General features: G+C 41.6%; 1 protein-coding gene and 1 non-coding gene across 2 annotated transcripts in view; one reads left to right on the forward strand and one right to left on the reverse strand.

Moving 5' to 3' along the window:
• The window catches only part of PLXDC2 (plexin domain containing 2), a 520,641-nt gene that overhangs the window by 313,652 nt on the left and 194,971 nt on the right, over nucleotides 1-12,018 (forward strand). The window lies entirely within an intron of this gene.
• LOC142452278 (small nucleolar RNA SNORA26) lies at nucleotides 9,161-9,278 on the reverse strand. The gene has a single exon (XR_012785298.1). It is a non-coding gene; the product is annotated as a small nucleolar RNA SNORA26 (small nucleolar RNA).

The raw sequence follows: 12,018 nt of genomic DNA on the forward strand, positions 1-12,018 counted from the left end.
ATTTATTTCTTAAGTTCATCTGGCCACGATTTTTTGGAAGAATAATTTTGTACCTTCCTGTGTGGCCGAAAGCCAGACATAGCCAGTCATTTCTCTCTGGTCCTCTGCAGCCTGCTGGCTGGCTGAGTTTTGGGGATATAGGTCTGATAGGCCCACTGGGAAAGATCTTCACTTCTAACAGATCTGAGAATCCGTCTCCTGTGAGTAAGTAATTGAGACTTGAGCTCCTATTTCACATTGCCACCCCAAGGAGACATCTTATTTCACCAAGAAATAGGCCATTAGAATCAGGAGCCTCTGAGAGCCTGCTTCAGGCAATTATGCGGAGCAGGTGGTCCTCACAGCCAGGGATGACGTTGATGAAAGAGAGATTGCAGTCTTAAAATTGTCTGTGCCATCTCGAGTTGGGAAGGGAAAAATGAAAAAATAAAATAATAAAATAAGTGAATTTGAAGTGAATACCGATATTCTGTCATCTCTCATTCGTTGTCCATGGTGGATTCGAAATACAATTACTGTTTTAACCTTGTTTCTGCAGGAAAAGAGAGATCAGTGCTCTTTTCTCATTTCCTCAATTTATTCCTTTTAAAAAATATGACCCCTCAATTAGGCCTGTTAGGCTTCACGTGGATCTTTGTGTTTCTACTTCTCAATTTATTCCAGGATTATAATTGAATAGGAAAAAGTGGTGAGTCTGGCATCAGCAGACCACCAGGAAATTGGTCTCTGTAACTAAATTCACTTTAGAAAACATGCAGTATCTATAGAAATGAGATATAAATTGGAAATAGAAATTAGTTATAAATGCCTAAGAGTCATATAAATTTCAGGCAGTGCCTTGCTGAAAAGGTATCAGTGGCCTGAAAGGGAATTAGATAGCACATTGTATCAGTTACATCTACCCTTCACATGAGCACAGGTCAAGTTCCCAAAGATTAGATCCTTAGATGTAAATGGGTGTGCTCCCAAAACGGTTTTTTTAAATGTTTGTGTTACTTTCAGACCATCCATTTTCCAGTTTTTTTAAATGTATTTGAATATATATTATTAAAGAAATGACAGACACAGTCATGGATTATTCCTCTGCAGAGAAGGAGATTTGAAGGAAATAAAGCTGGATAAAGCCAGGCTGGGAGGCGTGTGGGTCATACAGCTAAACTGCTTTCTGTGCTGGCTCCCAGCTTTCTTTCTTCCAGGGATCCGCTCCTCCCCTCCCCACCTCCACCCTCTCACCCCTCTGCCCCCCACCCCACCAGCCCTGCAAGTCTTGCCCATGAACATAGCTGTCAGGGGAAGCCAGCCCCTAACACATCATTACGGGTCCAGTAGGCACAATTGTACAGCGATAATAAGTAAAGACCATAGTAAAGTTATAGAGAGCATGAGAGATATAAATATTGAAATAAATGGGAGTCAGACACAATTCATGGTAGCATGCTCACCTCAGCCCCACTCGATGGTCCACCTGGAGGGAGAGAGAGAGTTTAATGGTAGCCCCGGCTCCTTTTATATTCTCTGGGGACATGCAAGCCCCCTAATTACAGGTGAGGATATACATCACTGGAAGGGGCTGTACTATAGGCAATACAGTAATGGGAAGTCTAGGGACATACACGCAATAGGAAGGGGAAGGATTGGGGTTATACATGTGACAAGATGGGTGGACCCTAGATTCAAGATGGCGACCTAACCTTGATCATCCTTGGATGGGTTTGACCTCAGGGGTCTCCTACAAGGAAACAGACAACTACTATCCTTATCAGAAGGGAGTGGGCCCTATTTGTTGAGGGATAAACAGTGGTAACTACTTGCTCTAGATGGCTGATAGCTCTCAGGGAGAATAACCCCTGACCTACTTCTGATGACCTCCAAGAATAGTCATTCCCAAACAGCTGTCTGGCATATATTTGGGGGAGACAGCTTAGGAGAAATCCTTCTGTATCCCACACATAGCAAGTCCCTAGAGCTCTCCTCAGGTCTCCCTTCCTAGGCTAGGCTGCTGATAGCCTGGCCAGGCACTGCCCCTCACCTAAGAGGAAGGGCTCAGGCCCAGCTTGACTCCCTTTGGGATGACATTAACCTGGAGACGAGTTCTTCCAAACACCCTTTCAGGAACCTCCATCTCGCCTCGCTTTCCACCACACAGCAATTTTCAGCTGCTGGATCTCAGGCTGAGGCCGCGTTAAGCCAAAGCAAACTCCCTGCCATGGAATGGATTCTGAAGGATAGCTACCTGCTAGGGCAGAGTGGAGCTGGCCCCTTTGAGCTTCTGATCCTGTACCTGTTTATTGGGACAGAAATGCTTATCCTTATCCCATAGACTCACCGGTGGTTTCTAACCACTGGGCTTAAGCTCGCTCCACTGTGAGGCACAGCAGGGAACCCAGAACGGGTGCTGCTGGCACAGTGCCGGCTGCACTTCTCCCTGGGGGCTGTGGCCACTCTGGAGGCTGGTGCAGAGTCACCTGGGCACAGGGTGCCTGCCTGCGGGAGGGAGCAGAGTGTGCTGCCCAAGGAGACCCAGCTCCTCGGAGGCTACCCGGAAATGCGGCTGGAGGGTGGGGGCATTCTGCAGCCATTTCCATCATGCCTGAAACCTGCTTGCTGTGAGTGGTTGGGTAATAAACTTTGTAAATCTTATCATAAATGAGGAGTAGGGGTATATGGTTTTAAAAATGATTTTGTTGTTACTATCAAGTTCACGCTGAACCAAAGCACCCTTATGCACACAGTGCAAAATACTGCCTGGTTTTCATCATCACCAAGAAAGGGTTGTGAGGTTTGAACCCGTTTTTGCATTGTGTTCATCCATCTCCTTGCAAGTCTTCTTTGTCACTGACTTTGTACGTTAACAGGCGTGTTGTCTGTCCTAGGCTGGGTTCTCTATAGCGGCAACAAATACACACACACACACACACACACACGCGCGCGCGCGCGTCCAGGCAGGTTCTAAGTTCTTCAGTCAGGTGTTAAGCTGGAGGCTTTTTTGACATGAGTAGCTTTGGGAGATGATGAGCCAAATATTGGCAAGCACATCATAGGCTGATGGTCAGAGCAACAGAGGAATATAAGTCAGCAGATCAGATGCCAGGTCAGTGACGACTCCCGGGATAGGCAGGTAATATGGCAGGCCATTAGCTCACGTCCAAAGAACTGGAAATTAATGAGCAAATGCAGGTTTCAGGCCCAACAAACAGCAAGCAAGCATTTACATAGTATCCACTTATATAGGAAGTTGGCCACACACTGGAGACTTCCTTTTAAATGTATCAGGGTGGTGACCTGAGTAAGGGGATGTCATTCCACAATAATCTTTTTACAATTGACTTCCTGTTCACATTTTATTATGGAGTTGATTACATTATTTTAGGTCACATCATGGGGGATTACTAGGTCTTAACTGCTGTACCACTGAGAGCCCTGTCCCAGCAGAGTTAACACAAAACTAAATTTCACAATATCCTTTTCTGGGGAATATGTCCCTCCTGATAGCATGTTCAAAGTATTGGAGACAAAGTCTTACCTTGATCCTTTCTAAGGATTTGTTTGTTCTGAGAGCAGGTACTTTCAGTATTCATTCCTGACACCACAATTCAAGTGCATCAATTCCTCTACAGCTTTCCTTGTTTGTTGTCTGGCTTTCACATTTATATTCGCAAATGGAAATTACCATACCTGACCTCTGTCGAGGACATCTCACTCCTCACCAGGACACCTTTGCTCTGTAACACTTGAACACGGTGTAGCACATTTGCTGAATGCAAACTGATTTCATAACTGTTGCTTCCGTGTCCGTTGAATGTGGAACAAAGGTAAAATTAATCATTTACAACTGGGATCTTCTCTCCATCGGTCGTGATGTGGTCTATTGGCCCAGTCGTGAGGATTTTTGTTTTCTTTACCTTGAGTTGCAATCTGGGTTCCATATCCTCTTGTTTTGTTTGAATGATTATCTCTTGGTCTGCACAGTTCCTAAATAAACACAATTAAGTTTCTGAAATTCCTATTCTGTGTAATGTTCTGCTCAGTTTATCATGATACACACAAGCGTATGCCTTTACATAGTGCGTAAAGCACAAATAAACATCTTCAATAGTCTCTACTTTCAGCGAAGGTTCTTGTGATGTCAATACATGATAGCGCTTCTTCCTCGTTCTCTTTTGAATCTAGCTTACATTTCTGATAGTTCCCTGCAGATGGACTGCTGTGTATCTCTAGACAATTCTGTACAAATAATCTAATCCAATGATATCATTTTAATTTTGTCATTTCTCTGATAAGCCCTTGTGGTGCAGTGATTAGTACTTGACTTTTAGCCATGAAGTGGGCAATTCCATGTCACCAGTCATCCGAAGGGAGAAGGGTGTGGCCCTCTACCTCCATGGAGGCTACTCCTTCTTCTGTAGGGTCCCTATGAATAAGATTTGACTTGAAGAGAGCAATTAACATTTATTTCCTACACTCCCTGGCAGTTCCAATAGTTTCACTTTCTGCTGCCAACCTAACAGTTGATTTGAACTCACTCAGCAGATCCTGGGAGAAAGATCTGTTCCCTTGAAGATTACCATCTAGAAACCCCAGTAAGCTCGCTCCCAGTCACAAATGACTAACATGTAATGACAATGAAAACCTCATGTTTTCACTGTGTATATTTCAGGGATAGATGTTTGTAATCCACATCTAGCACATGAGATGGAAAGGGAAACATGAATCTAGAGGTTGTTCCCGAGAACAAGACTGCAGGATGGCACCGAATTGAACAGCAATAAACTCACACTTCCTAAGGCCCCATTTCCCACATTGGAAATAGTCCTGGTCATTGCCGCAAAGCGTCTGACCACTGGGGAAAGTGATGAAGCTAACTAAGGGAAATTTAAAGGGGCAAAAAAAAAAAAAAAAAAGCAGATTAAGGGATGTTAAAAACTGCCCTGTTCCAGCTTCTTAATTTGTAACAATTGTAACAAAATATACAGAATAATTTTTGCTACTGCAGCCAAAAGCACTACTAACTGATACAATTTTTAAAAGGAAATACTAATAAGTATGGAAAAAATCACTATCAATATCAACACCCACAAATTATCCCTGTTAATATTTTATAGAATATTCTTTCACCATATTAAAGAAATGTTATTGCACATGGGGTTTTAGAAACCTATTATTAGAAATTAGTCTAGTTCTTTTAAGATCATTTCCCCATGATAAATATTAATTTTTAAAAGTCATATTCACATGGGTACCATCCTTGTGGTAATCATAATTAAACCATTCTCTTGTGAAAATTTGCTTAACACTGAATTTACTTTCCTAGTCCATTTTCCGCAGAACTTCAAAAGAGAATTTCAAGGCTTATTTTTATTATTATTGTCTTGTCCATCTCTTTATTTAGCAAGAAAATATATGAGCTGATGTTGAATAGCAGAAAAGGAAAAGAAAATATTCTGAAATGTTTTTGTGCAGAGTTTTGCACCATGTGAGAACGGTTCTGTGTTTCACAGTTCTCCTCTTCTTTGAAAGGATCTTATGTGAAGATTCCGGGAGGATAAATCCCCGGCTGTGGCCAGTGATTATGTTGTGAAGGGATTATCTTAATGATGTTTGATCAGAATCTTGTAATTTATCGTAATATTTTATTTTTGCAACACATTTTAAGGTAGACTTTTTTATTCAAAATAGCTTTTTTGCAGAAAACTTTGGGAGGAAAAACTGCTTAATTATAGAATAGTGAGCCTTACCTTAAAACACAAACCTATATGTGATATTTATGTAAAAGAAAAATGATATGGTATCACTTATTTAGAATATAAATGAATTGGAAAATGTGGTTCTAAATATCTTATCTCCTACCACAAAATTTATAGGAACAGTAATGTAACAACAAAAACTGTCTGTTTTTTTTTTCCTGTCCTTGGAAATAAGTATACAACAAGGATAAGATGAGTAAAGTATTTCATTCTAACAAATGCTGAGAATTGTAGAAATCTTCTCAGTCTCGGAAAACCATAAGTAACAGAGGGAGAAATTGCTGAATGGTATCTGGTTAAACCAATGATTCATGCAGGACGAATCCAGCACTGTCCCATCTCAGCGAGAACCAGTTACCACGTGCTCACTCTCTGGGCAGGAATTCGTAAAGCCGTGGGTATCTATGTACAGTTTTGTGTTAGCATTAGAAATATTCAGGGGAGCTTCAAAAAAAGTTCATGGAAAAAGGTTTTACCTTTCAATTCCATTTGCCGAGATGTTTGAAGTTCCCTCCATGATGAAGCCACAAACCAAACACACTACAGTGTAGTCAATGCCATCTGCTAATGATTCTATAAAACAAGAGTGAACGTTGATGGTCGCGTTTACTCCCACAGGGTCTTTAGGGGGGGTTGGATCCAGTGACCTTTCAGCTTGCGGCCCAGTGCTTAACCCACTCTTCCAAGGGCTCCCATCCAAGACCCATGTGTTTGTCAGCAGTTAGCTCTCTCGACAACAGACATCCCTACTGCCTGGTCCTGCATCACCATCTATGCTTGAAGCTTTTATTGGCACCACTTTGTCAATCCATCTTGTTGCATATGTACAAATTGACAGATTTTGTGTATTGGTAAACACGCACACGTGCACTTAAGCCTCTTAGAGAACAGTATTTCCTAGCAACTGTCTTAGCTCGCTCTGCTATGCAAAAATAATGCAAATGAGTGGCTTGAACATTCAGAAACGAATTTTCTCATAGCTCCCGAAATACCAAACCCACTGCCATTGAGGGGATTCCCACTGCAGCCATCCTACACGGGGTTTCTAAGGCTGGAAATCTTCACGAGAATCGATATGCTCCTCTTTCCTCTGCAGAACACTTGGTGGCTTACAACCACCAATCTTGTCCTCAGTAGCCAATCCCCCAGGGCTTTTCCTCAAAGTTTAGCGAGAGCTGAGTTCCAGCCCGGGGGAGGTTTCCTCTCTATTCTCTCACCATTGTGCAAGACACACACTCTGCATTAGTCTAATGTCATTGTTTGAACAAAGATAATTTGCCAAGGGTAGTACTATACCTCCTAGCATGCTGTTATGAAGCTGCTTTCGGACACGCTGTTGTGAGGTGGCTCCATGAAAATCCCACTGTTCTTCACCAGCAACGCAAATCACACACATCAGTTCTCTGTTACTTCTTCTTCACGGTCCTGCTCGTGAATACATGGGAGGTAAATGAAAATACCGGACACAGATCATGTGCACCTCATTCCTCAAAACGATGTCTTTGTTCTTTAGCATTTCAAAGAGCTCTTTTGCAGCAAATTCACCCCATGTGGTGTCATTCACCCTCTGGACTGCCATTTTCATGAGCTTTCAGGGTGGATCCAAATGAAATGAAATCCTTGACAACCTCAATCTTTTCTCCATTTATTTGGACATTGCCTATTGGTTCGGCTGTACGGATTTGGTGTTCTCGACATTGAGATGCACTCCAGACAGAAGTAATTGTGTCAAGTCCTCCTCGCTTCTTCAGAAGTTCCGCTTCTCAGAGTATTTACTGAGCATACAGATGGAAGAACTATACTGACAGGACATGACCCTGACACATAACTCTCCGGACTTTAACGCTGCCTCTTGATACAGATTCCCGTAAGCATAATTGTGTTGTCTGAAATCCCCACTCTGAATAACATTCTCCATTATTTGTGATAACCCACACAGTTGAATGTCTTTGCATAGTCAATGAAAGACAAATAAACGGGCCCCTAATATTTTCTGCTGTCTGCCAAGATCCATCTGTAGTGAGCAGTGATTTTCCTTCTCGAATCCATCTTTGAATTGAATTTCCATTTCCTCTTTGAATCCATCTTGAAGTGCGGTCAGCTCCTTGTCAGTGTACTGCTGCAACCATTTTAGAAACAGTTTTACTTGCGTGTTATATTGATGATAGTAATCGTTGGTTTTTGGTTGGGTCATGTTTGTCTGAAATGGACACAGGTGTGTAACTCTTCCAGTGAGTTGGCCAGGTAGCTTTATTTCAATTTTTCAACATAGACAAGTCAAAATCAAAATAAACTGAGAAGTCAAAAATAGTCCGATAGAGTTTATTAAAAATCTTGTTTTTTCACTAATATGCCCAGTGGAGCTTTGGCTTCTTTCTTTGATACCAGAGGTTCTTGATCATATGCTAATTCGTGAAATGGTTAAGTGTTGACCTGTTCTTTCCATCTTCGTTTGATCATTCCCGAAGCAGTCAACATTTTACCTATAGAATCCTTCAGTATTTCAACCCAATGCTTGAGTATTTTCTTTGATTCCTTCCACTTGCAAAACACTGAAGAAGTTCTTTCCATCTAGTTTTCTAACCAACTCTGCCTACATTTCATGATCATTCTTTACTTTTTCTTCTTGAGATGCCTGTTGAAGTGTTCTGTTCAGCTCTTCCACTTTGTCCTTTTTTCTCTCACTGTGATCAAGAAACTTCAGACATCCATTTTAGTCTTTTCTTTCTTTCCTATATAAAGATACAGGGGACACGTTAGCGTTGCTTTATTCATGTGTGATGTACTTGATGGCAACCCACAATTCCTCTAGTCGTAAGCTGTCAGTGTTCACCTTGTCAGACCTGTTCTTGGGATGCTCTCTAAACCCGTGTGATATACTGAGGGTCCTATTTTTGGTCTCACGGATTTATTTTAACTAGCTTTCTGTTAAACTTGAACGCACAGGTAAGCAGATGGTTATACGATCCATAGTTGGCCCAGACTTATTTTGGCTGAGGACTTATTGTTGAGCTTTTTCATAGCCTCTTTCCAAATACGTACTATATTTGATTCTTGTGGATTCCCTATGGTGAGGTCCATGTATATAACAACAGTTTATGTTGTTGGAATAGGTATTTGCAATGAAGTGACTGACCTTGCAACATTCTCTCATGCAGTCTCCATCTCTGTTTTTATCACAAGGCCTAGATTTTCCAACAAACGGATCCTTCCTGATTGTTTTTAATTTTTGTTTCCAATCACCAGTAAGTGCATCTTGCTTACATAGCTGATGAATTTCAGATAGCAGAGCTTTATCAATTCTTCAATATGTTCCCCTCGTTGGCTTCATGATTGCTGCAGCCATTGAATAATAGTCATTGACCAACCTGTCCCGTCACCGACAGCTTTGTACTTTAAGATAGACTTTTTATTTCTGTTGTGACTCCAGACAGGAGCCGAAGAAGAGGTATCTGATTCTTCTCTGAGTTTTATGGAGACCTATGTACCCTTGTGTGTTAGCCTCTGAAAGCACTGCAGCAAACTAAAGGGCACACTAGGGGCTCCTTGAAATGTGGTGCCATTCCGCTTCCATTTGTCCTTTCTGACAGGGGAAGCCGCATCATTATCTGATTCAAAAATGGCTAAGACAGTCCATGGAAGTTCACTACTTCCTAGGATGTCAGTCTTTGTTTGCTATTTCACTTCTGACAACCTCCAATTTTCCAAGATTCATACTTCACACTCCACAGCTTAATTACTAATGAACACTTGCCGTTGTTTTTCACATTTTTAGATGTGCCACACCAGCCAATCAAGGCCCTGAAAACTTTATTCGTGTCATTAAGGTCAACTCTGTCATGAGGACATAGCTATAATACATTCAACAGTTGTCTGTTTGTTTCTTCTTTATTGTGATTGTCAGGAAGCTTCCCCTGAAACCTGTCCATCCACTCTGAGTACCTTGCTGGTACTGGCAATCCTGATGGTTTCTAGCATCACACCAATATGCAAGCCACCACAGAATAATAAATTGACTGGCAAGTGGTGGAAAATACAGGCACAGATATTTGCTTTTACAACACAGACTCTGGGAGACACACCATTCAATCCATAGCAGCGGCATAAGAGAAAACTGATAACATGGAGGTGATATAATATAAACATTTTCTTCCCCCGAGGTAAATAGTGGAATTAAAATAAACATTGAGTAGTTATCAGCAAGGTGCAGACATTTGGAGTAATTCAGGAAAAACTTCATTTATTTCACAGATGATTGTTACTCAGTGTACAGCACACACCATCCCTGTTGCTTTTCTCTTCTCTCCCTAGTCATAATTTAAAGTAAATTGCATTGGCCTGCATCACAATTGATAACAGTTTAGCAGCAGCACAACTGACATGGGGGGGAGGGGAAAGGTAGGGGGTATAAGTCCTCTCTCTTTTTAAATAATGTTTCCAATAACTTGATCCATTTTACACTTCAAATTGCTGCTCCATTTCAAAATGTTCCTTACCGGTGACTTAGTATTACATGGGAAATCCTCTATATTAAAATAGAAATTGCAGTCTATGTATTAGCACCCCTGATTATATCCACCCAAACGAAAGGACAGTAATCTGAAACTAAATTATGAATTGTGCTGGCAATTGCATGGCAATTCTATATCATCTCGCGTGTTGTCCGCACTTTCTAGTGAGGATCTTATTACCCTTAGCTCTCATTTCACTGACTGGTCAACCGCAGCAATTGACCAACTTCCTCCTCCTCCCCCACCCCGCCCCATGTTTTGTTTTTTTTCTGCAGCGAATAGTCCCCATAGGAAGATTGTGATATAGATCAAGTCGTATTGGCATCTTCTTTGGGGTTTTCCTGACATCTAAGAATGTCATAAGGGGATGATGTGATGTGTTTGAAGGTTTGAGAAGATGGAAGTAGTCTTGATCTGTGTGCCCTTGCTCATCGAAAACACATAGACAGTTCATACTTCAGTTCATAGAAGACAGGGCCAGGTTGTCGTTAATTCTAAGAAAGGAAAAGTTGAATATTTTAGCCTAAATGAAACAAACTGCAGATAACTATTGTGAGTCATTTTATTCATTGGATGGAGACTCTCAGGATCAACATTTCTATCCCAGTTTCTTGATGTATTTTACTCTCTTCTCTGATGTGTTCACGCATACTCATCTCTCCAAAATCTTGAAAATTTGTTTTTTCACTCCAACTACTATTTTCATTACTATATGTGTTAGACAGGGTTCTCTAGAGAAACAAAACAAAGACACTTATGATTTTAGATGGATAGATAGATAGAACATGAAGAAAGAAATAGCTAATTAGTATGCAGAGCAGTACAAATGGCTCAGTTCAACTCTCTTCCATGAGACAGTTAATGCACTGGCAGTCCTTCAACTCTCAAGGGATGCTGGGTGCAAGTCAAGGAAGCAGACAGCTGAGTCTTCTGTAGAGCAATACAGGCAGTTCGGCCACAGGCAGCAAACAGCAGGACAGGCACCCACAGTCAGCCAGATGACAGGGTCCGACAGTCCTAAGCTCAAGTGATGTACACACCAGCAGTGTGGTGAAGCAAATCTCAAAGGAACCTCAAACTATAGCAACAGGGTCCACGGGTTGGGTGTCCCATAGATAGTGTAGTTCATACATTGAAGCAGAGAACTAGCTAAAAGGTGGCCTCACACTGGTCTGGTCATCAGAGAGAAAGAGACAGAAAGGCAAGGTTCGCCAAACCATTTATCCCTTTGCCCTTCAATTAAACTGCAACCTTATTAATCTCACAGGTGTTTATTGGCCAGGTTGGCACACTGAACGTACCTACCACAATATATCATTTATCCTTCCTTTCTTGTACCAAAGAACATCTTTGCTTGCTTGTCTCCCAGGAAAGTCTTCATTGTACCAACTCTATTCTAGGTTGTTCATGGTCAAAAGGGAAGTGCTGTTAATGGCAGAGACCAACACCTGAGCAAACCCCACCATTGCTGGCAGACCTTTACTCTTCTAGACCGGCTTTTGGCAGGAGCTCTGAAGATGATCTCATTTCATGAAATATTCTCTTCCTTTGGATTCTGTAAAATAATAGCCATTTCAGTGACTGATAGGCCTCCTTTATTCTGCACATGAAGATGACCCAGAATGTGACTACAAGATCCTCACCTTATGTCTATTTTCAGATGTCTCTGTCCCCGGTGTACTCACATCAGCAGTCAATATTATACATTGCTGGGTCAGCCAAACAGACCCCTGCATCTATTTATGAAATTATTTTAGTTTGGT

This window comes from Tenrec ecaudatus, chromosome 6 (genome assembly GCF_050624435.1).
Source record: "Tenrec ecaudatus isolate mTenEca1 chromosome 6, mTenEca1.hap1, whole genome shotgun sequence".
NCBI lineage: Eukaryota > Metazoa > Chordata > Mammalia > Afrosoricida > Tenrecidae > Tenrec > Tenrec ecaudatus.